Raw genomic sequence first — 26,747 nt, 5'->3', positions numbered from 1 at the left:
AGAAAGGAAAGCAAGTTTTAATCACTGATATTAGTTATTAACGGAACAGAACAGTTTGTGGTATGCACTCTTATTTATTTAATAATTTATTTACGAATGCTTTGTTTGCCAGGTTGGCCCTACTGGAAAAGTAAGCCCACTTACACAGTGGACTCAGGGGAGAAAACCTGCAACAAGAAAACAGAACACATTTCAAAGAATTAAGAACACATATCAACTATACAAATGAAGTCAACATATACACACATTTATAAGGAAACCAGACTCATAGAATACATTTAAGGAATGTTGATTGTAACAGAAAAATTAGGACTCTGAACAGGGATACCAGCTGTCCCACTTTGAGGGACAGTCCCTCTTTGGGCAGTTGTGTCCTGCAAAGAAATCAATAAAATGGCAAATGTCCTGAGATTTTAGGACAAACATATCTCTTATATTTTATGTAATAGTTGCATAAAACAGTTATTCTGTATCTGAAACACCTAAATGCGTTAAGAAACAGAATAAGCAACTAAAATGCTACAAGAATAAGCTTTTCTTTAGGCCAAAAAGAGAAGTTCTGTCCTTTGTACTGGCCATGAGTATGTTTTGCCCTGCAAAGTCTGACGTTTGTACTGAAAATGTCCCATTTTGGGCATTTGAAAAGGTGACAATCCTAACTCTGAATAATACATATCGTTATAAATAATACATTGACACTCTATGTAAACTGATTTTACAGCGCATATCATGAGAATAACAAAGAAAAAATACTATATTAGTATATGAAACCAGAAGGTGTCGTACTATTTTACATGATCTGTCATATAGAAAGGTCTAAAAATGGTTTGCATCTACTTTAAAAGGAGAAAAAGTTTAGAACAGACCTAACAAGCAGAGACAGTTGATTTCAGCTGTCAGATTCAAAGACGCTACGGATACCATAAATAAATGTGTCATCAGTCATAGTTCTAAGGAAGAATCTGTTTAAGAAACATTACTTAGTAACTACAGCTCTCCAAATTCTGTCATACAAGCACAACTTTTACTAATGACAGCAAAGTCTGGAAGCAAAATCAGAGAACAGACAAGTTATAGAATACAGATTTGATATACTATGTAAAATGACACGCAGATATTTCACAGGCTTGCTTCATGACGCAAACTATTAGTAGTCGAGCACCCTTAAACAGAAGGAATACTGGGAGAGACTGGGAACTACTGACAAACTTCAACAACATTAAACACCGTGTACACTGCCCATCCAAGTAGTGAAGGAATGTATGGTGTGGTGTGGACTGACCATTCCTGCCCCCACCCACAGACTGCTCTTGACAGCTGAAATGGGAACTGGCATTTTTTTCGCTAAACAGCTACTGTCGATAACAGGAGTGGTGCAGAAAGATAACACTTGAACAGCTTACTCCTGACAGGTAAGGCGTCGGAAGAGGTCCCGCATATTCGAGATTCTCTCATTATCATATTTACTAACAGCAGCAGCACTGTTTACAGCAACACAAGACTACATGAAGAGAGAATATGAAAAGCACACTGCCTTAAGTCAGCTACGGTCACAATTAACATTCCAAATACTGCCCCACCAGCACCATCGCTAGAACTAATCACTCATTTGTGTCCTCTATCCAAAAGTCGCACCAAGTCCTGCTGGTAAAAAATGGTCCAAGTACACCGAATTATACACACCCCACGCTAAGTTACCATGTTTTTAGCTTATCAACATCGCGGTTCACTCCTCTCATACACTCGTTTTTTTTTTTACTCTCGTCTTGTTTTCCTCACTTTCTCACCTGCACCTTCTTGTTTCAAGCTTCTCAGGTGATCGATTGCCGAAAAGTTAATGACGTCAACGCGGGAGTGCTTTTCGGCACGGTGTTGTCCATCACTTGCTAGCTCCACCTTTTCCCACAGAGAGGCTAGAATTCTAAACACGCTGAATTTCTACTGCCAGTGACTGTAGCCTCCTTAGTCTCATTGACTATAGGGTAAGTGTTTCCTTCTACTCATTGATGATGTCAGTAGAAAGCGTGGACTCTGCTCCTAGCTGACTTTTCCATTTGTTCACGTGTTGCTATAGGGTGTGTGGAGTTTAGACAGTTCGTGAATTGTTTGCTGTTGGTGAGAGTTTTTTTTTTTTTGGCGTGCCCTGGTTTAAAAAGCTGCCGTCTGCACAAGTGTTAGAATTGCACATAAGTCAATATGTCCATTTATAAAATGTTACTATAAAACGTCTCTCTTTACTTTGGAAAGTAAGCGTGAGTAAAAACTGTTTATTGACGGAACCTACTTGTTTTGGAAGGCTACATTGTACCCGTTATCGTTTGTCGGTTTTACTTTTAGATTCCCACCAGTTAGATGTTACTTTCTCCCATATGTCTGGTAAGGTATGTGGGAAGGGGAGGGCTGGAATATGCGAAGGGCAAGAGGGTTACTTGGCTATCTGAAATGATTTTTTTCCCCCTTTAAACTGTCTTCTACTGTAACAGACGAGTAGGTGCATTGTGAGCTGCGTAGGTGTGGAAGTGTGTTAAGAATTGCTACACATAAATTTCTTTTCACAATTACAAATTAAAGCTCGTACTATTGTGTGCTTCAGGAGAAAATGTGAATCTGGTATAACTTCAAATTCTGTGAGATGCACGTATTCAAATTGACGGTTCATTTGCAAGGAACTTGAATGATTACCCGAAAACAACATAGGTTGGTACTAGGCTTATCCGCCCAAGGGCCTATATAAGCTTAGCCATAACAATTCCCTGGGTATTTTTCCCACAATATTTACTTCCCTGCTAAAATTACTTGGATTTTATGTAGTATTTGGTTACCTTAGTACTCTAACTGTGTGATCAACACCAGTTGTAATGGCTATGTATTTCTAAATATTGGCCATTTCCAGTTTTACAATGTAGTGTGTGCAGTGGGCTAGTAGTAGATGGATACCAGGGTGTAACAGCTTGTGTTTATAAACAAAAAGCAACAGTCTGCCCCACCCCACCACCTTTACTAAATAAATGCTGCACAGAGGAAGTGACTGCTTGGAAAATGTGTGTTGGGAATAAAGGCACTGTCCAAGAAACAATAATTTGAGCAATGTGCTATACAGAGTATATATGTGTGTGTTGAGTGGATAGGTGAGTAGCTGAATAATATGAAACTGGAGCCTGCGGTATTTCTTTTTCCCTGAGATTTCAAAGAAACTTAGCAATTGTAGTATAATGTGTTTTTTTTTTATTTTTGTTTTGTTAATTGAGAAGAGCGGTGGTTCCATTGGACTTGCTTCAGTCTCAGCAAGATAATAGATATGACTTTACCTGCAGTGACTGACAAAACGCAATATCTACATACATTATATACAGAGTGAATATTGGAGTTGACCCAGGGGTATAAAGACAATAAATACATCATATGCAAAGTGACTTGACAAAACACAATATATACATGGGCTCTGTATAGAGTTGAGGTCATGTATGTTGAAAGAATCGCAATGAAAATTATTCTAAGCAGGCTATGTGGGAATAAGTAGGTTAGGAAGTGGATAACTTCGACATGAGAGTGTATTTTTCTTGAGTCTTGCCAATATGCTTTCAGTTCTGATCACAAATTGAGGAAAGATAAATGACCTTTAAGAAAACAGTGGAGCGATTCAAAGTTTGGAACCAAATACTGAGAAGGCATGATTTATGCACTGAATTTTGGTTTGTGGGTTTTGAGGGTGAGGATTACAGTTAAATGTTGGTGCATTTCTGGTTAGTTTGGAGGGTAGTGGGGGGTGAAGGTCTCTTTCTTGATAAATCTAAACAGCTGAGAGATGATTTGCTGTTTCACATGCAGCCAGTTGGCTTTTGCAGTGGTTTTGCAGTTGTGTTGATTTCTTGGACAGAGAATGATAATCTGCATGTGACATTTGAGATGGTTTGAATGGTGGATGCATTTATTGTAAAAGGTGTAGCAGTCAAGAGAAGGACCATATTCTAGCTGAGACAGTAAGATTTGTTTATTTTTACTAGTGTAAAGCACTGATTACAGTTTTCTTTTATAGGGTCTGCCTGGTTTACATACATACATGCATAGTAATAGTGGAAAAGTGAGATTAAAAGTATAACTAAATTATTTTGTATGCCACTGTAATATAAATGTAAACAAGAAATATACACACACTTAAAAGTTTCTACAAGTAGTAGAATGAGTATACAGTACATAATATAGGTATTTACAGGTGAGGTAAATGTGGTCTAGCTGAAAAGAACTGCCATAGTGTAAACAAATATTCAGGGAAATTTTACCAGTGAATAGAGAAATGACTGTAGAATGGTAAGAGCTGCAACAGAAGAGCTAATAACAGGAGAAATGGATATTAGATACACAACAGGGAATGCTTGGGTCAGATAAGGAAATGCCTGGCATGAGTTTGTGTTGAAGAGATTAGGAGATTAAACACAGTTTTTTCTGGGATGAATGTAATACACCCATGTGAGTTAGGTGACGATGCCTGCATTCTGATGTGCACTTTTATATTTTCAGTTGATTATTCTTTGAATTTAGTTCTGAAGTGTTTGTAGTGTCTGATTTCCACAAGATCAAGAGGCAATGACTGGTTAAGGACAAGACCAGAGAGAAGAGTTTTCTGTGGAAAGAAGCTCAGCTGATGGAGTTGTGGGGATATTAGATATCTGTGCTAGCATGATTGACTGAAGATTTGTAAATGATTGTAAATTACCCCATGTTACATATGCCAGTCTGACTAGCTGTAATTTTATAAATGTTTGTCTTTTATCACTCTGATTTATGCAAGATGTTTGAATGTCAAACAGTGTTCTAGCTGGCTAAATGCACATGTTCTTTGTAAAGCGAATTCTGAATGTCTGTTATTGTCAGTCAGCTGACCTAGGTATTATTTTTTATTTTACATTTGTTGACCGGGCTAGTCTAACTGGATACATGTCCATTTTCAGTAGAGGCCCGGGGAGAAAAGCTCCAAATTTAATACAAAGTAGGAAGTCAGTCAACCTAAAATTTAAGACAGTCCAAATCAGCATGTAGATATAAAAAATATAATAAAAAAGTAAAAATGATAAAATATAAAAAAATTTTTTTTTTTTTGAGATGAGCAGAGAAACAATAAGTGAGAGAGAGGAGGGGATAAGATAGGAAATGTATTGGAGATGTAATAGGATGAGTAGAGGATAAGATGATTTTCATAGAGCTAAGAAAGTTAGTTTTAAGAAGGCAAACATGCACCTAAGAAGAGAGGAAAGAAAAGAAGCTTTTGAGTACTTGTTCAAAGGGTAAGTTTCCTGTCTTAAGGAGTGGCTGTGGAACATTAGAAAACATTTATTGGGTTATTGGGTAGAGAAGGGGAAGAAGGAAAGGGAGATGGGAGACAGAAGGGCTAGCTAGTCAGGGTTAATACAGGGGCAGAGCCATTTGTTATTAAGGTACAATTTGAGATTCTTCTTGAAAATAGGAAGAGAAGTCAGGGATGTGATATCAGCAGGTAAATTGTTCCAGTGTTTCCCAACTGAGTTGGAGAATAAGCCATCTCCTGCAGTGTTTTAGGTGTAGTAATGTTGATCAGAAGTTTGTTAGAGGAGCGTAGATGTTTCAGGTTATGATAAGGGGTAATAAGACTGGTGAGTATTGGAGTTTTGGTGGGTTGGTACAGGGTTTTGTGGGCTATTACCAGTTGTTGAAGTATAATCTGATTAGGAAGTTCGAGCCAGCCAAGTTGTCTTAGATTAATGCAGTGGTGGGTTCTAAAAGGAGATCCGGTAGCAAATCTAGCAATGTTGTTGTAGGATATAACTAGTTTATTAAGGTTTTTTTTTTTTTTTTTTGACAGGTTGGTATAAATAGGACATGCATAGAGTAAAGTAGAGATTAGATGGGTCTTGGCTAAGGTAATTCTAGTAGTTGGGGTAAGAAATGGTTTAATTCTATATAGGGTTCCTATTTTTTTGTTCACACTTTTTATAGTAGAGTTAATGTGATTCTCAAAATTGAGTTTATTATCAATTGTAATTCCTAGTAGTTTTGTGGTGGTTTCGGGGGAAATACTAGTATTGTTGTTTGAAGTGATTGAGAAATGTGGGGGTACTTGGTTACGTGTTTGGGAGAAGAGTAGAAGTTTTGTTTTCTTAGGGTTGAGTAGGAGGCAGCGTTGGGAAAACCAATGTTCAACTGTGTTAAAAGCTTTTTGTGTAAGAGTTCAGCATGAGAGGTAGCTGTGCAGATAATAGTGGAGTCATCTGCATATTGGATACAGTTAGAAAAAGGGATAGCTGATTGAAGGTCATTGATAAAGACGGAAAAAAGAAGTGGACCTAAGTTAGAGCCTTGTGGGACACCTAGGGAAATAGGAAGGTAGTCCGATATTGAATTTTTCCAGAGTACTGCTTGTTGACGGTTTTTGAGGTAAGATTGAAACCAAGCTAAGCTGTTAGGATCCAGTGATAGAGAATTGAGAATGTGGAAGAGCATTTTGTGATTTACCATGTCAAAGGCTTTAGACAGGTCAATGAATAGTGCAGAAGAAAGATTGTTTAAGTTGCGGTTAGTGTTGATGGTGTTTGTGAAGGAGAGCAGTGCAGTGGTGGTACTATGGGAAGGTCTGAAGCCATGTTGACAGCTAGCAAGTAGGTTGTTTTGGAGAAGATGATTTAGTAATCGTTTATGGATACATTTTTCTAAGATTTTGGCAATAGGTGATAACAAAGCTATGGGACGATAGTTGGATAGATCAGTAGATTTTCCCCCTTTGTGTAGTGGGATGATGCGAGATATTTTCCAGATATCGGGGACAGTTCCTTCACTGATGGATCTGTTTATCAAAATAGAGATAGGAAAAGCTACAGCTTTGGCTCCTATTTGCAGAAACTCAGCCGGGAGCTTGTCTTCAGAGGGTGAGGAGGGCTTTAGTTTTTGAAGTAGTGAAGAAATATATGATGTAGGGATGGGATGGAAGTGAATTGAGGGTGGTGTATTAATGGAGAAGGAGTGCAGATTTGAGGCGTCGGGAGATAGGTGACTTGCCAGGTTTTGTATACTATTTGTGAAGTAGGAATTAAAGGAATTGGCTATTTGTATAGGGTTTTCAGGGTTAGAGTCCTGTGGGTTGGGTGTGATTGTTTGGCCTGGGGATAGTAGATTATTAATGGTGGTCCAAAATTTTTTAGGTTCCTTATTGGATATTTGTTGTTGGCGAAGGTAGTAGTTCTGTTTATCAGATAGTATGGCTTTTTTTGTTTTGTTCCTACGTTCACGAAAGGTTTGATGGTCAGCTTGTTTTTTGGAAGTATACCATTTTGCCCAGTTTTTGTGTCTGGTTATTAGTTGCCTAGTATTGTTGGTTATCCAAGGGGCAGGTTTGGTTTTTATTCTAATCTTTTGTATGGGAGCATGCAGATCTAAAATAGATAAAAAATGAGTATTGAACAGCATCATTGAGAGGTAGTGACTTTAGAGGAGTCCAGTTACAGTGATGTAGTTGCGTGAGAAAGAGTTCTGAGTTAAATTTTTTTTTTCTTTTGAGCGTAATGTACGGAAAGAGGTAGGAAAAGTGATGCTAGATCTTTTTCTTATAATATAAGTTAACATGTGGTCACTTAAATCATCTGGTAGGGTGCCTGAGAGTGGGTTTGTTGGGGAGTGTTAGTAAGTATCCAGTCCAAAATGGAGTCTTTATTGTTACTTTTGTTAATTCTGGCTGGGCCAGAGCTAAGTTGAGAGAAGCTGTGGAGACTAATATGGGAAGTGGGGTTTGACTGGTTGCAGTGATTCCAGTCAATATTTAGGTCACCAAGTATGATTGTTTCTTGTGGGACAGTGGATACAAGCAAGTTGAGAATGTTCTCGAGTGTGTTAATATTATTTCCTGAGGGGAGGTAAGTACAAATGATATAGATGGCTTTACTTTTGTTTATTTGAAGTTTAGAGCATATAAGTTTGGCATTAATGTTTATGGGGAGGTTCAGGTTAATGGTGCTGATTTGTAGGTGAGTTTTGAAGAGAATAGCAACACCTCCTCCTTTTTTTGTTGTGCGGTCTAGTCTAATTATATTATAGCCTGGTGGGGTAATTTCACTGTCTTTAATAGTGGGTTTTAGCCATGTTTCCGATAGGCGTAGGATGTCAAATTGGTTGACATGGAATGCATGTAGTTGTGTGATTTTATTGCAAATACTACGTATATTCAGATGAGCTATGATTAGTGAGTTGGTAGATCTGGTTGCAGGTATGTCATTGTCTGGGTTGTCATTGTTTTCAGTGGTTAAGGTCTGGGTGTGATGTTTGCCTGGGTTAGGATGAATGTCTTCATCTAAAAGCATGTTGTGCAGTGTTTGATGTTTTGGGTTTAAGGTAAAGTAGTAGGCAATTTTTTTGTTTTTCAGGTTATAAAATTTTAAATGAGTTTGTCTGTGATATTTAGCTATGGAGTAGTTGGAAGTGTAGATGGGATTTTGGAATGTCGCAGGAGATGGTAAGATAGGAGATGAGGTTTGAAAAGAGGGAAGTGAAGAGGTGGAGTGTATGAAGTGTTCATAGTAGGTTAGGTAATGGGATGTAATAAGAGGAGTTAAGCGTAATAGGAAGAATACAGATTGGTTTCGAGATGGATAGAATGTTATATTCATTGTTGGGATGTGAGGTAGAAGATAGAGTATGAAGAATGGTGGGACAGATAGTTACCACTTGTTATTGTGTGCCAGAGCTGAGAAAATAGAATCTTCACAACAGCTGTTTTTGTTTACTTTTCAAAGTCTGATATGAGAGAGTAGAATTCTCATAGCAACTTCCTGTTACTTTTAAAAATCTGCTGTAAAAGCAGGGTCTGTGTCATTTAAATGGGTAGTAGTTCAGTTATTAAGTTGTTTCCAGAGCATAGTAGTAATAGTTCAGTAGAGGCCACGGTGGTGCAGTAGTTAGCATTGTTGCCTCACATCAAGAGATTCTCCGGTTTGATTTTCGGCTGGAGCGCCTTCTATCCGGAGTCTGCATGTCCTTCCCACGGTCGAATGAATTTAGACATGCAGGTAGGTATGTGCATGTGTGGGTGTGCCTTCCTTGAAGGCTGGGCATTGGGCTAGCAACTCGACACTGTAAGAATTCACTGCCAGTCATTAGCGGACCAGAGTTTTGCTGTGGAGACCCATAACCGGGAAAAGCCGAAAGACAGTTTAGAAGTTCAGTTGTTTCCAGAGGAGCAGTTCCACTTGCTGAGAACAGACAACAGTCTGGAGTGAGGGCATAATTCTTCCTCTTGCCTTGCAGAAGTAAGAGTATAATCTTGCCTTGTTGAGTTGTTTAGATTAGATAGAGAAGGTTAGTCTTCAGATGGTTAGTCTTCATAGTCTGGTAACTACAGCTAGTTAGAGGTTTTCTAAAATCAATGTGAGATCTGTCCTGCAGTATTTTTTACATTTCCTGTGTGTGAAACTCTGTTTATTGGAGTACGTTATTCAGTATTTACATGTGTTAAATCTTTTTTTATTTATTAAATATTTTACCGCTTGTTATTGTGGCTGTTTTTTTAGTGAATACGTGTAATAACAAGTGTTTATGCTTATTGTGATAACACCAGGGCCACTCCAAAAAGCATTACTGCTTGGGTTGCATGCTACCATTTGTATTGATATCTATTTTACCCAGTATAATTGAACACCCCTTTTGAAGGGTATTGTGGTATTTAACTGGTGGCAGCCATTACATTGTAATTTGGGCAAAGAAGCACAGCAAGTAGATCCGTGTCTGTCCTTCCCAAGATTGTGTGTGAGAATATCCGACATTTAAGAGTGTGTGTGTGTGTGTGTCACACTACCTAGAACCGAGACAGTGTTCTTCAGTGGTTAGTGTGGAGACTCATTTCGGGACCTGGAGTGAAGCATGTAGTCCAGTCCCAGGTTTTGGGACCTGTTTCCGGTGTACTCTTACGGGAAGTTGTGTATTTCTCTCCCTGCTTTTCGTGGGAAATTGTGTGTTTCTCTCCTTACTTTTAGTGACACTCCCTTACCAGAGACTGTGGTGAGGATTCCGTTTCCTTAGTTACTGCCCCAGGGTAAAGAGGGCTTGTCAGGGGCTTATGTGAATTAGGTCCTTTTAACCCATAATAGGAAAGAGTTGATTTAAATAATTCCTTTATTTTGTCTGTGTAGTCCTGATGGAGATGTAATTTTATGAAGGGGTCCAACCAAATCCCTAGGTATTTTAATGCAGTGATGTTTACAATAGTGCTATTCAGATAGTCAAGGATTTATAGAGGTCTGGAGATAACAGCGAGCTTTTGCTTAATATCAAAAAATTATCGCTTGTTTTATAGGAGTTGAGCAATTAATTTTGACCCATTTAACTTTAGGGCGATTTTCATGTCAGTAATTCAAGTTCAGGAGAGAAGAGAGAATGGTTGATTTGAACCATGTCCTCAGCATAAAGCAGGAGAGGAAGATGTTGTAAGTCGATGTAGATGTGGGGGTCACCAGAGGAGAGACTTTGGGGTTGAGTTGAAATTCACTGAGAAGTGGCACAGAGGTAGTTTTTCAACCAGAGCAGTACATAATCATTGGGTACTTGTGTATTATTGCAACCAGGTTCCAAACCGGGCCATATTTCTAGCTTTATGGTTGTGCACTTCACAGCAGTTCCAATAATGTACGAAGAACTGAGAATGGGGGGTTAGTGTGAGAAAGAAGGAGGGGGGGGTAAACAAACTTGCTGACATGGGTCATGCCTTAATTTTCACAGTGCTGGGACAACTGTCGTGTAATCTGCCATGCTATGCCATTACTTTGTGAAAGCCGTTACTGACCCAGAAAAGAAACTCAGACCGTGGAGAGTCTTTTGAAAAGGGGAGGGGATCTTTGAAAAGAAACTCAGACCGTGGAGAGTCTTTTGAAAAGGGGAGGGGATCTTTCACAATTTATGAACTTGTCTTAAAGAAACCAACTCTCTTTACCTTAATCACCATTTAAAGAGTGCATTGAATTTCACTCAGTCTGCCAGTTCACTGTTGTCTACTTAGTTTCCAGCATCATTATTATTAATATAAAGAAGAAATACAGCTGTGGAAATGGAGCCAAACTGCCTCTCTGCATAATGTTTGTTTATTGCGCTTCAGATTAAACTCTGAAGTGGGCTCGAGCAAGTAAAGTTTGTGTTTGGGCTGAGGCCATTATTGTCTCCCTGTAGGAAGGGTTGACACATTTCAAGAGTGGTTTACTTCAAAGCAGAATAGCTAAAAATAAGTAGGGGTTATGATAACAGGGACTTGAGCTAAATTGGAGAATGAGGACTGTAAAAAGGCTTCGGCCTGATGAAACTGGTTGTAGCATTGTCAATTACACAAGAATATTGTACCCTGAAGTATTTAAAATAAGCCCAGCAGTTATATTAAAGTGAAAAAAATAAATAAGATTAAATGCACGTTTGTTACATAGCTTACAACTTGCTGAGAAGCGAGACAAAGAAAGCCTTTATTAACATCTGGCCATATAAAATAGCTCTGCGTTTGTAAAAGTCAGTTCAGTTTGTTTAAAATTATGATACAGTCGGCCCCCAGTCTCAGAGAGCTACTTAGTAATGTGCCACTCCCTGCAAAAACACTAACTCCTTTCTCCGTAACATGAAGAATGACCGGTTTGGAGCCTGGTTGCGATAATACTTTAAGTACCCATTATTACTAATGCCTATTTTGGTGTTTTTGTCTAGAGGAAATTATCTACATGATCAAAGCCTCTGGTGAGGTTAATAAAAATGGCTTCAGTTATTAGGAATTTGTACATTCCAGGAAGAGGTTTTGTTAGTCAGTGTGTCCAGGTAATTGTGGATCATCTGCTGCTGGACCAGAAGCCACTGTGCTTTTGAGAGAGAAGAAAATGTATTTTATTTTACATTTGTTTAAAGGGTTAGTCCGATTGGGCTAGTAGCCCATTTTCAGCAGAGGTCCGGGTGAGTTTCGAGTAATTTTTCTGAATCTTTCCTAGGATAGGGAGGATAGAAATGGATCAGAAGTCTTGATGAATTAACTTTCTTAGGGAGTTTTACAAAGGCATTTTTCCAGATTAGGCATAATAGTAAGTGTAATCTACAGATCGTAGATGTGCTTCATTGGAGTCATAATGTGGTCTCCACATTGATAAATATTGGATGATGTTTGTCTTGAAGGGCTGTCAAGTTTTCTGCTCAAGTTGTGAGTGGATGCAATAGTTTTGAAGTAGAAAGGAGGGATGGAGGGGGTGGCAGAGGGAACTTGGAATTGACTAGAATAAGGTATGAGGTGCTCGAGGAAAAAGTAAGTCTAATACAGAAAGATGAGTGTGGAATAAATGGAAGGAAGGTTATTCTGTCTTGTTAACTGTTGATCTCTTTTCTGGAAGTTCTTGGGTGATTTTTATTAGTGAGGCTGGGTATGATTTCATCAGGTGACTTGTATGATAGCATATTGCTTACTTGACAAGGTTAAACAGAGTAATATAATTAGATATAGTTTACAGCAAGTTTGTTTCTGTGTGCACTTCTCAAATCTGTACAAAGTGCTTATTCCCTGGGCATTAACAAAATTATAATGTAATAAACAGACAGTTTCACTTTATCCAGAAAGTATCTTTTCAGAGATGTAAGCCACCTTCAATATGCTAAAACAAATAAGTGAGAGAGACAAGTACACGCACATGCATGCATACATTTTATCAAAAGCAGCTGCAAGTCTGCAATAATATTTCAGAGAGGGTTATTCACTGCAAACACGGAATATTTAAGTATACAAAAATTAAAAAAAAAAGTGCATTGGGTTATAACAGTACAGTGCATACTTTGAAACAGTCTTACAGCCAAACATAGAGTTTTTTTGGTAAAGGTAGCACATGTTGAGGAGAACTGTGTAATGGGTACACTATGGTTAAGTTGTATAAGAAGAATTCCTGAAACTTGTCATCCTTGATAATGCCACTTGTTTCACTTGATATACATCCACCTCAGAAATATTGTGCTAATGGGTGAATTTAGGGTGAATATCTCTGAATCGCACACTTGTACTGTGTACCAGCCCTAGACTGCTTATAGAGACTCATGCATGTGCATAGAAAACTGCAAGGCTGTCTGCTCATGTGTGGGCAGGTCTGAGACTTGCACACAACCATGGGCTTCTTAATCTGTATTGCAGCGCCTGTTGGTACTGTGCCACAACCATGGACACAGCATTTTGTACAGAGGTGATACCCTGTGTCCAGGGTGTTTTGACCACCTCCCACTCTGGGTGCAAGGTTTTGGTGGCAGTGGTCTGTCATGCCAGTAGGTACATGTTTTGTGATATGCATGCGTTGACATGAATGTGCTAGTTTAACATTTACTTGCAGCTTTGCTTTGAGTCAGATGTCTTCTTTTGCTTCGGGTTGAACTGTTATGCTGCCCATCTTATCAGCAGGGGTTCCCGCCATTGCCACGATAATGCAGGCTGGTCTGACGGTAGGTGTTCCACCATCCTGGGTGTCATCCACTTTGGATCTGATTGTTTGGTATCATTCATTGCCAAACCCATAGCTATTCAGCCTGCCATTAATGCACAGCGCCATGGAGTGTCTGCCATTCATTAATCTTACATTGGTCAGTCCATCATCCATGCCTGTGCTGTTTACATTTGGCATACCATGGGCACACATCTGACAGGCTGTTGGATAATGGTGGTTTTCATGTCATTGTGTCTAATCATCCCTGGATTTTGGTGCCCGAACATCTTGGATAAAGGCTACTGTTAAGAGTAGGGAGTGTACAGTTGGTAGTGCATTATCCTTTCAAGGACTTTTGATAAAGGGTTTAAGATGTAGGCCTTTGGATACTTCATAAGAAGTACTATCTTTGTGCAGTGGAACAATATAATTTTTTTAATTGGGTTTTGTAAGGACTGTCACAGGAGTGGCTGTGTAAGAGACAATTAAAACCATATTTGGGAACCTGGGTGATAACACATAGTGCACCAGGAAACTTCAGGTCTTACTCTTGGTAAGACCTTTCTAAGATTTTTTTTTTCTTCTGACATATTTTGAGTTAGGTTGAGTTACTTGGTTCAGGAAGTCTGCTTTTTCATGGCATGCCAACAGATGCCACTTTACTCTGAAACCAATCACCTTTCCTTTAGAATCCTGTAAATAGGGAAGTTTGGTTTGCTGACCTGACTGGAGTTAAGGAGCTTACTCTTTTCTGGAGGGCTTTGGATGCTGTGTACTTGTGGCAGGGAAAGTTGTACTGATTGGTGCTCTGAATGAACTTAGTGAGAAGGCAGTTCCTAATATTAAGGTATTGAGCCCATGGGCTGTCGCTAGAGATCATTTCACCTTTTAACATTTGTTTTTTGTGTGTTTGTCATCCAGGGAAAATGTTTGTCTTGATCGGAAAGATTTTAATGGGAGTTACGTCATTTAGTTCTGTTTACTACTGTACTGAATTTGCTAACCTGTTGTGTAGGGGAGGAACATCTATAGGCAAGATTAATTTTATTATTTATTTGAGACTTGTTGACCAGGATAGTCTGACTGGGCTTTTGCCCTTTTTCAGTGGAGCCCCGGGGAGAAAAGCTCCACAGTGCAAATAGGTGACCATCACTGAGGACCAGTCGCAGTTTTGGACACCCGTAACAATGGTTTCCATGGAAAAAAACATTGTTTCCATGTCGCTGTGTCATTATTTAGTGACTGGGTTCAGTAGAAGCTGAAAGGCAGGCAGTGGGTATTTGTATGTTCGGTTTGACCTTGGGTGATTAGAAGGTTAGAAAAGTGATTTATATTTTTGGCCCCTATGGTGCTGAACATAAATACCTCTTCTCTTTTCCCCCATCAACTTAATCTGATATTTGTGTAATAACATAGAAGAGAGTGAGGCATTCCAACATAGCATCACATTTGCTGCCATAAAGATTTTTATTTTTGATGCCCTACCTATGCCCTACACCATATTTGCAGTGAAACAAAGCCATTAAGATACATGCCCCAGTGCAGTTGAGCTAGAATAAATAACACCAGTCTCGCCATGGAAAACCACCATCCTGTGCTGAAATCCCCTTCCCTCTGCTGATTCCTCATGTCCCAGGCTCACAAATGGAACCAAGGTAGTCTAGTTTATGGTGAGGGAACTGGCTATAAAAGAGGTATTGATAGATTTGGGAGGGGAATATAGTTCTACTAAAAGGGCTTGAGTACCAAGCACTTGAGACCCACTGTTTTGAAGTCAGGAACTCAAACATGCTATAGCTAGGGTAGGCCACAGTCAGGGGAAGGGAGCGCTGTTCATACCCTAACTGTAATACGAGTTCAGGGAGGGAGCAGGAGTGGGGTTTTAGGATTAGGGAGCAGAGTGGGATTTTAAGATTAGGAAGTTTTGGGGTTAGTGGCCTATCGAGGGTTTAATGGTTATGGAGCAGGAATGAAGTTTTAGGGCGAACAATTGGCTTAGCTACTGGTATCCTTCCAAAGGGGTCTAATACTTGTCAGCCTGGGAGGATGTGGTTGACAGGCCACTTTGCTTTGCCATGAATGGTCTTTACCCATCACCTCTAGGCTTTTGTATATTAGCAAAAACATTAGCCACCTCTATAGTGCCTTTTTTAGTCACTGCCAAACAGGCAAACTTTCTAACATAACAAAAGCTATGCAGTACAAGCTAAAGGTGTTACTACTCAATGTTAGGAGTCTCAACAAGAAATTGCACCCCCTGGAAGCTCTCCTCAGAGAACTGACATATGTGCAGTTAATGAAACACTCCAGCAATGCATGACTACAGCACCTATGTTCTGAACATCCACTGGACATGAAAGAAACATCTCTGCCTTTACCTTTGTCTACATAAAAGGTAAACTCACCTCAAGGCTGGTCAAACTGTGACATGCTTGAGCTACTCCATGTCCAACTAACCACTGGAAAACAATTGCCATAGTCTTGCTAACTACAGGTCCCCCACCATGAACCAGGAAACCCATACATTGTACCTGAAATTATTTGAACCACTCGCTATCCAGCCCACTATATTACTCGTGGATTATTTTTAACTACTACTCCTCCATTAATTGGGAGGCATACACAACCACTAACATGCAGGCTGAAAGATTTCTTGTCTTTGTAAATTTAAATGCACTGGAGCAACTAGTCTGACCTCCCACCAGGGGAATAAATATCCTAGATCTGGTGCTCACAAATGTGGAAGAGTGCCACACCCCCATAGTGTAATGTACTTCACTGGTAAGGTCAGCTCACAAAGCTGTCTCCCTTGCCATAAATGTAAAGCTAGTCACCCCCCCCCCCACCCCACCCAATTTCAAAAATGTTAAGAACTTCTCTAAGGTAAATTAACCCCTATTAAGGGATGGCATAGCTAGTTTCCAAGCTCCCCAAAATCCAGGAAAGCACAGAAACCTATGCAGAGGCATACACAAAGGCCTGTATGGCCATATAAACAACTGCTTAGAAGTGGCAGTACTAGACTGAAATAAACCCAGGTTAAACTGCAAAAACAAGCCACTATGGTGGACCCCTGGTTTTAATAGGTTGTACAACAAAAGAGAAAAAATCTTGTTGAGATGCAAGATGGAATGTGCACAACAGACCAAAACGTCCTTCATTAGTCTAAACCAGAAAATTGGAGAACTAGAAATGAAAATTCCATGGCTCTCACAGCAGTTCAAAGCTATTTAGAAACCAGCCAAAACTAGCGAAAACTTAAACCTAAAGGTTTATTAATGGTAATCGATTTCGCATTAATTAGCAATGCTTCATCAGTCCAAAGCGTAAAAATGATGCACTTGTTGATTTGAAGGGGAGGGGGTTTTGTTTTATTTAACAATTCAAAATAGCAAATGAAATAACTTGCTCAAAAACAGAATCATAGCATACACCAATCTAAGAAGTAATACAGAAATAAAAGCAATTACCTATGCCTTCAATCCCATGCTTCTCCTAACTGAAAACCCACGTAATATCATCCCTACTCAGTGACATCATAATCACAAATAGGGCTCACAAGTATATATAAAGATATAGATGGAGCAAAAAACAAATCAACGAAGCAAAGGCTGCACTCTTAGATCTGGATTAAGGGAAACTATTTCATTGAGCCCAGGGGCTATGTACAATTGTAAGCCAAGAATCCAACTCTGTTCACTAGCCTCAGTTATATTCCTTATGTCACCACCTCTAACACTCAATTGAACAATCTTCTAAAACAAAACATTTGAAGGTATGTTGTTGTCCAAATACAGAAACATTTGAAGTTAAGGCATTGCTACCTTTTACCATGTCTAATATCACTTAAGTGTTCTAATATCCTATCTTTGAGACCCTGATTGGTTTTGCCAATATAGAAAGCGTAGCAGCACTGACAAAAGGCATAATACACCACATTCACAGTTTTGCAATCTGCATAAAACGAGCAATCTAAGGCATAGTGCAAAGTCGGCTGCCTGAATACATTGAATAAATATAACAACATGCTTTACATCTCATACAGGGGAATATGCCACAGTGGGGTTCAGGCGCCTAGGCAGCGAGACATTTCCCTGTGGTACATTTTGGCTGGGGACACATGGCTGAAGTGACATTCAGCTGCAGAAAAATATAGCTGTTTGTAAATTCCCTGTGGGCAAAGAGAGCACATAGCACATACTGCCATGCCCACAGCTTTAATAACCAAATGCATGAATGCAGAAGCAGTAATGATTGTTGTGCTTAGTTACACTAAGTCATGTAGAAGTGTGCTACAGCATGCAGGAAATCCTGCCTGGTTCTGTAGTCGCATTTATGCTCCAGTATGCATTTTAGGTAATTTTCCCTAGACACTGTGAAGAGGGTAGTGGTCCACACACGCTGATTATAAAGGCACTGCCCATTGTGCAATACATTTTTACTGCCACTGATATGCCCTCTGGGCCAGCCTGCTGCTTATGCCTGCCATATTGCCTGCTGTCTCATGTTCCCTTGGGAACCATGGACATTGTTTTCCCCCCTGTTCATTTGGTTATTGAAGTTGTAGGTATGGCAACACAGTCTTCTCTTTGCCCACAGGGAATTTGCAAACAGCCATATTTCTCTCCATCTGAATGTCATTTCAGCCATTTGTTCCCAGTCAAATGTACCACAGGGGAAATGTCTCGCTGCCTAGGCGCCTGAACCCGCCACAGTGTGATGATAAAGAACTAACTGCCCCTCCTGCACTCGTCTCTTGAGAGAAGTTTGTTATGAAAACTGCAAAATCCACCAAGAAAAGCACTGGAAAAGCTAAGAGAGTTCTTTTTAGCATAGTTCAAATTTTAATGTTCACTATTCGTCCCAAAGACTTCATCATAAATAGTAAAATACACTTCCAAATCACTTTTAAGCTATTCAAAAAAAAAAAAACATTTGACCAATCAGATAATCTCATTAATCAATTAAATACATACAAACATTTAAAGACATGCTACAAAAAAGTACATCTCAGTCACATAGTTTAAAACACAAGGGCATTCACCCCTTTATATTCACTTCAGTAATTTTTCTGTTTTAAGAAACCGAAGGCAGGAGGTCCCAGATTCTGTTTGGACTTGAATGTAGACAGCAACTACTTCTGTCAGATTATTAGTGAGAATTGGAAAATAGTTACGGGTAATGCAGATTTATCTAAAGTTGTTGGAGAAGGCCCCCGTTTTGTTTATAAGAAAAATAAAAATTTTAAACATTTGTTGGAAAATAACTTTGGGTCAGCCCTTATTTCTGGTGAAACTGGGGGTATGTTCAAATATTTGTTCAGGGTGCAGGGCATGTAGATTTATAACTTAAACCTTAATGAAAAGAAAGCTCTGAATGAACTTATTTCAAGGAAAGATTTAAGGTTTATGAAGGCAGAAAAGGGTGGGGCTATTGTCATAATGAACTCAATTGACTACATAGAAGCTGTGGAACTTGTTAGCAAATGTATTAGAGTATAGGAAAGTCATGAAGTTTGAAATTGTTAAAAGTTATGCCTACGTCCACAGTACATTATATGACATGTTTATGAACTCTGAAATAACCAAGTTGCCGAAAGCTGGGGCAGCAGCAAAGCCCATGGTGACGCCCTTTAACTACTGGAAGTACTACCTTTTGAACAAAAAATAATTATGGTGGTAGGTACTATTGTACCGGAGTATGTAGTGAGTTTATCTGATTATGTTTTTGACTCAACAGAACTAGCGGTTTTAAATAAAGGCCTTAAATTTATACCGACAGTTCTGCCTAGGATATATGAAATTAAAAGTGAGATTTATTGTTTGGTGCGTAAGATGCATTTGAAGGAATATTTTTACAGTATAAAGCAAAAGGAAAATACTATTGATTCTGTGGTATCAGACTTTGAGAGCAGTGAATGGTATTTTTTCTGTGAATCTGAATCGGAGTCAAACGCATATAGTTTGCTAGATACTAGCAAACTAAAAGTCAATAGTGTTTTCATACCTCCTAATATAAATTCATACATACAATGCTTTAAAATTGATAATAGATAAAGAATTTAGTGAGTTTGAAAGTATGTATAAAAATTATAATTTGACCAAGTTAGAATGGATTAAATTGCGAAATATGAGTAAAAATGACATAGTTTTTAAACCATCAGATAAAGGGGATAAATTGGTGGTTTTGAATTCTGGAGATTATTTGAACATGTGTATGCAACATGTGAATAATAGTGAAGTATATACTATAATAGATGAAGCCTGTTTGGTACAGGCACAGAGTTACAATTGTTATTAAGGAAAGGCATTGGGTTACACTATTTTACAACTTATGATAACATAAGTTGAATGTTAAAAAAAAAAGTATGGTATCAAAATTTTTTTGTGTACCTAAAATTCATAAAAACTTGTTACATCCCCCTGGAAGTCCTATAGTTTTGGCTAGTGGATTTTTTACTTACAATTTAAGTTGCCTGTTGCATGAAATTCTATTGAAGGAAGTATTAAAATTACCATCATATATAAAGGATTCCTTTGATTTTCTGAATAGGATAAAAGAAATCACCTGGGCAGAAAATATGTATTTTATAACTGTGGATGTGGTGAGTTTGTACACCAATATATGGCATGTCCTAGGTTTACAAGCGATAGAATATTTTTTAGGGGACAGTCCCAAAACTCGATATACAAAGGAATTAGTGGAGTTTTGCCTTGTGAATAACATATTTGAATTTGATGGGAATTTGTATAGGCAAAACACAGGAACAGCAATGGGAGTGGCCTTTGCCCCAGTTTATGCAAACTTATTTATGGGGTTGGTGGAAAATACTCATATTTATAGGCATGAGTTTTTCAGGAGACATGTCATAAAGTATTTTCGATTTATAGATGACCTAATTTTTATTTGTGAAGGGGGAGAATACTTGACATCCGGCTTTATAGAATATTTGAATGGTAATCGATTTGGAATAAAATTTGATTATGTTTAAAGAGGGTCAGAAGTTAATTTATTTAGATTTGAAGTTGAGGATATAAAAATGAGAAAATTCATATGAATATATACAGGAAATTTGATCAGGTTAATTGGAAATTACATGGTAGTAGTTGTCATCTGAGTCGTACAATGGAATCTATCCCCTTTTGGTGAGATGCTTAGAATTAAAAGGTTAAGTAGTGATATCAAAGAAGCACGAGAAGAAGCTCGTGAAGTAGCTTCTATTTTTATCACAAGGGGTTATAAGTCTGAAGATGTACTTGGAAGTTTCCATAAGGTATATGATGTAAAGTATACTATATTTTCACAAAAAATGAATAGATTAATAAAGGATTATTGGAAGCAGATTATTAGAGAAGTCCCCTCGTTGTCACAAGTAGAATTGAAAATCTCTTACAAGAGGGGCAGAAGTTTGAAAGATTTTTTAGTGCATGGGAAATTCAAAAGGCCGAAGGAAAAGTTGTTGAGAAATATGGAGATGATGGGGACCTTTCCGTGTGGAAAGTGTTCCATCTGTCAACATATAGTAAACAAAGTTGATAAGATTGGTGTAAAAAAAATGTGATACTTTGAGAACATACTCATGTTTAAGTAAGGGAGTAATTTGTTATAACTTGCCCCTGTAATAAGTATTGTATAGGGGAAACTAAAAGGTCACTGGCTGAAAGAATAAAGGAGCATGTGAGAGACATTAGAAATAATAAGTTTCAGTCCCATAGCGGAACATTTTAACAAAAAGCATAATGGGGAAATAAATTTTATTACAATATGGAAATGTGGAATTATTAAAAGAAATGTTGAGGCATAAGGAATCAATTTTGATTTTGAAATATAACACTTTGTTACCATATGGGTTAAACAATGCAGACTGGAGAAGTTGTTGACCGCAACTGAGCTACAAAATATAAGTATCTTGATTTTTTTTTTTTTTTTTTATTATTTTTACAGATTACTGTTTTTACAGATTAATATATATAAAGCACTTTGTCTATTCAGTATCTTCACAAATCCTTATCTGTTTAAAAACTTTCATCTCTCTAGTGCTTGCTGTCTGTAGGCTATTAAACTGAAACATTTCCTCTCTGTGTAATTATCTCTTGGGTAGTGGGGGCTGGTTCTTTTGTGTTCTTGTAAAAAAAAAAAAAAAAAAAAAAAAGTTGTTGTGGTTTTTAAGCCCTAACTTTGGTAGGGTTTCTGTCTTTGCACACAGTGCAGACTGGAGAAGTTGTTGACCGCAACTGAGCTACAAAATATAAGTATCTTGAATTTTTTTTTTTTTTTTTTTTTTTTGATTATTTTTACAGATTACTGTTTTTACAATTTAATATATATAAAGCACTTTGTCTATTCAGTATCTTCACAAATCCTTATCGGTTTAAAAACTTTCATTTGTCTCTCTAGTGCTTGCTGTCTGTAGGCTATTTTGTCCTGGTGGCTTTGCAGTTGCCCGCCCCTACTGTGACACACCTCCCAGTCTAGTGTCATTAGCTCATTCTGTTTAATACAGAGAGAACATTTGAGAAGGCCTTCTGTTCCTCCTTTTTCCCTTTCAAAAAGTAAAACAAAACTTTTTTTTTTTCTCTTTCGCCTGAACCTTCTTGTGTTCTGACTGTCCTTCTCAAACATTTTGGAAATATACAGTATATTTCAGAGCATTTGCTATAACTGTATTTGCTATAACTGATTTTAAGTATTTTTTTTTCTGGCTTTTTGATTATTTACTGCTTAGCGACTGCATTTTAGCCTGTTTATACAGCTCTGCATTCTATTTAAACTGTTTTTGTGTTGATTAACTGTTTTGCACTTTTAAAAAGTTATTTGTTGCTTAATTTTACCTGTAGGCTAACACACTCAAGTGCGCTAGCCGCTTAAAAGCATTTACTGTCTGTTTTTCCTCTGTTTCCTGCAAAAAAGAAAAAAAAGCTTGTTTTCCCGCCTTACTGAACTAGAATAGTCCAGTCTTCAGAGTTTGCTAATCTCTGGGCGTTGGCTTGGTTCCTGTGCTATTCCATATCCTTATTTGGATAAAGGGCAGCTTCTTTGTTCACCAGTGGGAGTGGGGAGCACTGAGCAGCCTATTTGTCCCTAGAGCAGTGGTTCCAGCCAGAAACTTGTAGTCTATTGGTCATTTTGGGTCAATTCCTATCTGTTTTCAACCCCCTGCTATAAAGCCCGCTTTAGCGCGGAGTTGCCCATAGAGCACCATCGGGCAGCGCCGGTTAAACAAGGTTAAACTAGTTCTGGCTCCGTAAAGTCTGCTCTTCAATTTTTCCCTTAGAACTTCTCTACTTGCAATCTAAACAGTCTATTCTCTATCTCAAAAGCTCAGCACTTGCTCCTAAAGCATTTTTATATAGGTAAAGTACTTGTATACTAAACAAAGTACTACATTAGCCTAGAATCCCCTTGAGTACCCATTTCCCTATAGGTCCCTTCTGACTCAGTTACACAGCAAACTTTTTCACTTTTTCTAGCATGTCGAAGGGTCAGTTGCTAGCGTCCTCTCCTGTTCAGCTGGTGAATCTGGGCATCTTGAGGCAATGTTACAATTGCCTCATGTACACAGACAACCCACTCCTTCTCCCACAAAACACAAATACATGTGAGAGATGCAACTATATAGCCAAACTGGAGGCTGAGCTCTCTCAACTCAGGACTGGCAAGACCAGACAGGAGGAGAAGGAGACCACGCACACCACAAACCCAGTTTCACATAGAACTATCACAACTGCAAAACAAACACATAAACACACAAAGACATACTCGGAGGCACTGATCAAAAATCTACCAAAACTACAGAGGCCTCCAAAGCAGACGCCCAAGCAACTGCCACCTCAAGACATAAGACTTGCAACACATAGTTCTCAAAGTCAGTGTGCTAAACAGTCACAGCCCTTAAGGCCAAACACAATGCCAGACACACTTGTTATAGTTGACTTCATAGTCAGACACACTGACGTCCCACTCACCAGACTGAACAAAGAAAAGATCACAGTAAGCTGCCTGTCAGGCGCTAGAATCTGCCACATAACACAAGCACTCAGGTCACTCCACAGCAAGTGCAAGTAGGACTCAGGTCGTTCACACCGGCATGGACAATGACTGAGACGTACCTCCCTGGACTACATGAAAAGAGACTTAGAGGAGCTCTCAGATTATGTAGCCCATGCCGGTATGACCCTGACCAGTATCCTACCCCCACCAAGAATGATGCCACAATACAGAGACAAAATGATCAGCTTTAATAATTGGCTTAATTACTGGTGTCATTCTAAGCGGATCCAATGTCTGTCTGCCTGGGATGACCTGCTTGACAAGCCACGCTGCTTCACAAGGGACGGCTTGCACCTGTCACCCCTGGGCTTCGGGATATTGGCAAAGGCTCTTGCCACCCCCATAGTGCCTTTTTTAGGCAAGGCTCAAATGATAAACCTACCGCCCTAGAAAACAAAAATGGAGAAAAACTAAGGGTAATACTGCTCAATGCCAGAAGTCTAAACCTCAAGATGCACGCCCTCGAAGCCCTCTGTGCTGTGACTGAAACCTGGTTCAAGGCTCCTGAGAGCACCCCAGCACTATCAGGTTATACCTCCTATCATGCGTTCCGGCCCCAAAATCCGGACCGAACCACAAAAGGAGGGGGAGTATCCATATTCATAAAGGATACCCACACCTCCAGGTTAGTGGCAACGCACGAAGCATCGGAGACCATCCATGTGCAATTAACCATAGATAAAACTGCCCTACAGTTTGTAGCATGCTACAGACCACCTTCTCAAACTCAGGAAACCCACACAGCCTTCCTGAAGACACTGGAGAGTATGAATGTCTCTCCAAACACCATCATATTGGGTGACTTCAACTACCCAAACATAGACTGGGAACATTACTCAAGCCCCAACACCCTAGCCCAAAGGTTCCTGGAGTTCATAAACTCAAATGCTATGGAACAACTAGTTGCCATTCCCACAAGAGGAGAAAATATACTAGACCTGATCATCACAAACCTGGGGACAAAATGCTCCACACCGGAAGTATATCACTCATTGGTGAGATCAGACCATAAATTAATCTCACTGGAGATCCACATCCCGCCCCCACCCCCAGCAAAAAAGACCACAGTGAAGAACTTCTCAAAAGCAAACTTCACACTTCTTAAGACTGGAGTGGTATCCTTCAAGGCCCCCGAGCCAGTGGAAACCACAACCCACGCTGCTGAAACCCTTACAAATGCCTTCTACGAGCACCTCCAGGAATGTATGGATCAAGCAATCCCTAATAAAATCAAGACCCTTTCCACCAAAGGCAGGCGCCCGGCCTGGTGGACCCCAGCCATAAACAAACTCTACAACAAGAGGAGAAAGCTACTACATGACAGAACAAAATCCCTAAAAGGGAAGGCATCTCTGATCAATACTAGCAAAAAACTACGATCACTCATAAAATCATCCAAGGCCAACTTTGAGAGAAAAATCGCTAATGACACAAAAGACAATCATAAGGCCTTCTTTAGCTATGTTAGAAACCTGGGTGGAAACTCCCAGATGTGCTCAGAATTAGTCCAAAATGATAAAAAAATAACTGAACCCACAGACATTGCCAACATACGGGCAGACAGGTTCAGTGCAAATTTCTTCCCTCCCTCCCCCCCAAAAGGAGAAATATCTATCCCACCACAGTCTAGCCTCCCAAACATCTCAGATGCCCAGGTGAGAGCTGCTGTCTCTCTAAAGCAAAAAACACAGCATCAATGGGACCGGACGGTGTCCCCGGCTGTGTGCTACATGAACTCAGTGAGGAACTAAACCCACACATAAGGCTGCTGTTTAATCTTAGCCTTACTACAGGATACGTACCCAAAGAATGGCGTACGGCAACTGTGGTCCCACTCCACAAAGGCGGTGCTTCTACGGACCCTGGAAATTACCGACCCATAAGCTTGATGAGCCTTGTCTGCAAAGCTATGGAGAGGATCATAATGGAACTCATAAATAAAGACATTGGGGACCTACAGACACTGGATCCTACCCAATTTGGCTTTGTCAAGGGCAGATCCTGCCTCTTGAACTTGGTCGACTTTTTCGAAACAGTCACTAAGGCCATTGATGAGGGTAAGGCAGTTCACACAGCCTACCTTGATCTAGCAAAAGCGTTCGACAAAATACCCCACTCGGGCATCATAGAAAAGCTCACCAGCTTAGATGTAAGCCCATATGTCACAAGATGGGTTGCAAACTGGCTCAAGGACAGAACACACAGGGTTAGAGTTGCTGGTGCCATGTCAGACTCTAAGCCGGTCACGAGCGGTGTCCCACAGGGCTCAGTCCTGTGCCCCCTCTTGTTCGGCATTTATTTTTCTGAAGTGCAGGCAAACACAGGGGGATTGTGGCTGACAAAATTTGCAGATGACTGCAAACTGGGCACCATAATTGACACTCCATCAGACACAGACATCCTCCAGAGAGGTCTCATAGAAATGGATAACTGGTGCCAGAGCCATGGCCTTAAGCTAAATGCCAAAAATGTATAGTCATACCCTTTGGGAAAAACAAGGTAACCCCTAATTACCACATAGGTGGTAATCCATTAAACACGGAAGAAGTTATCAGGGACCTGGGGACCCAAGTTGACAGTAACCTCTCTTTTGACACTCACATTGCCAAAGTGGTTAGGAAGACCTTCTACATTGCCCACCTGATCATGAAGGGATTCACATCCAGATCAGGAGAGGTCATTGTACCCCTGTACTCTTCACTTAGCAGACCAATGATTGAGTACAACGCCCCATTCGGAATGTACCTTACCCGACACCTGCAGCAGTTGGAAAGACCCCAAAAGGATAAAGGGGTTCAAACATATGTCATACGATGCCCGACTGAAGAAACTCCAGCTCTATTCAGTCGCATACAGTCTGCTAAGAGGTGATCTGTGCCTGACATACAAGGCCATGTCCAACCCGGAATTAATGGACATGCTCCACCTCAAAAAATCCAAATCCACCAGAGCCATGAGAGCAAGAGACTTAAACCTCAACACGGATATAAATAGGACGTGCTGGAGGGACAGATTCATCACCCAGAGACTCCCTACACTATGGAACAGAATCCCAGTCCATGTGAGGCAGAGACCCTCACTGAGTCTGTTCAAGAGAAATCTTGAGTGGATGGGAGATCGTAGGTTTACCCCTGGAATCATCTCTGTGTCACTGCTGGACAGAGGCACAGCAAACTAATGGGTATAGTATTCTCATCCTAAGGGGTGGTGAAAGCCACACACACTCTGGCTAGGCTTATAAATGCCCTAGGGCAGATAGCCTAGTAT

General features: G+C 39.6%; 1 protein-coding gene across 5 annotated transcripts in view; it reads left to right on the top strand.

The window, feature by feature from the left end:
* Positions 1–1,392: 1,392 nt before the first annotated feature.
* MTHFS (methenyltetrahydrofolate synthetase) overlaps positions 1,393–26,747 on the top strand; it is a 65,161-nt gene continuing 39,806 nt past the window's right edge. Inside the window, exon 1 of one of the 5 annotated variants that reach the window (XM_044075969.1) lies at positions 1,393–1,412. The gene's annotated coding sequence lies outside the window, so the exon portion shown is untranslated. The other 4 variants (XM_044075965.1, XM_044075966.1, XM_044075967.1 and 1 more) reach the window with 4 other exon arrangements.

This window comes from Protopterus annectens, chromosome 6.part1 (assembly GCF_019279795.1).
Source record: "Protopterus annectens isolate FY-2018-M chromosome 6.part1, PAN1.0, whole genome shotgun sequence".
Classification (NCBI taxonomy): Eukaryota; Metazoa; Chordata; order Ceratodontiformes; family Protopteridae; genus Protopterus; species Protopterus annectens.
This window is presented reverse-complemented; position numbering and strand designations above follow the sequence as displayed.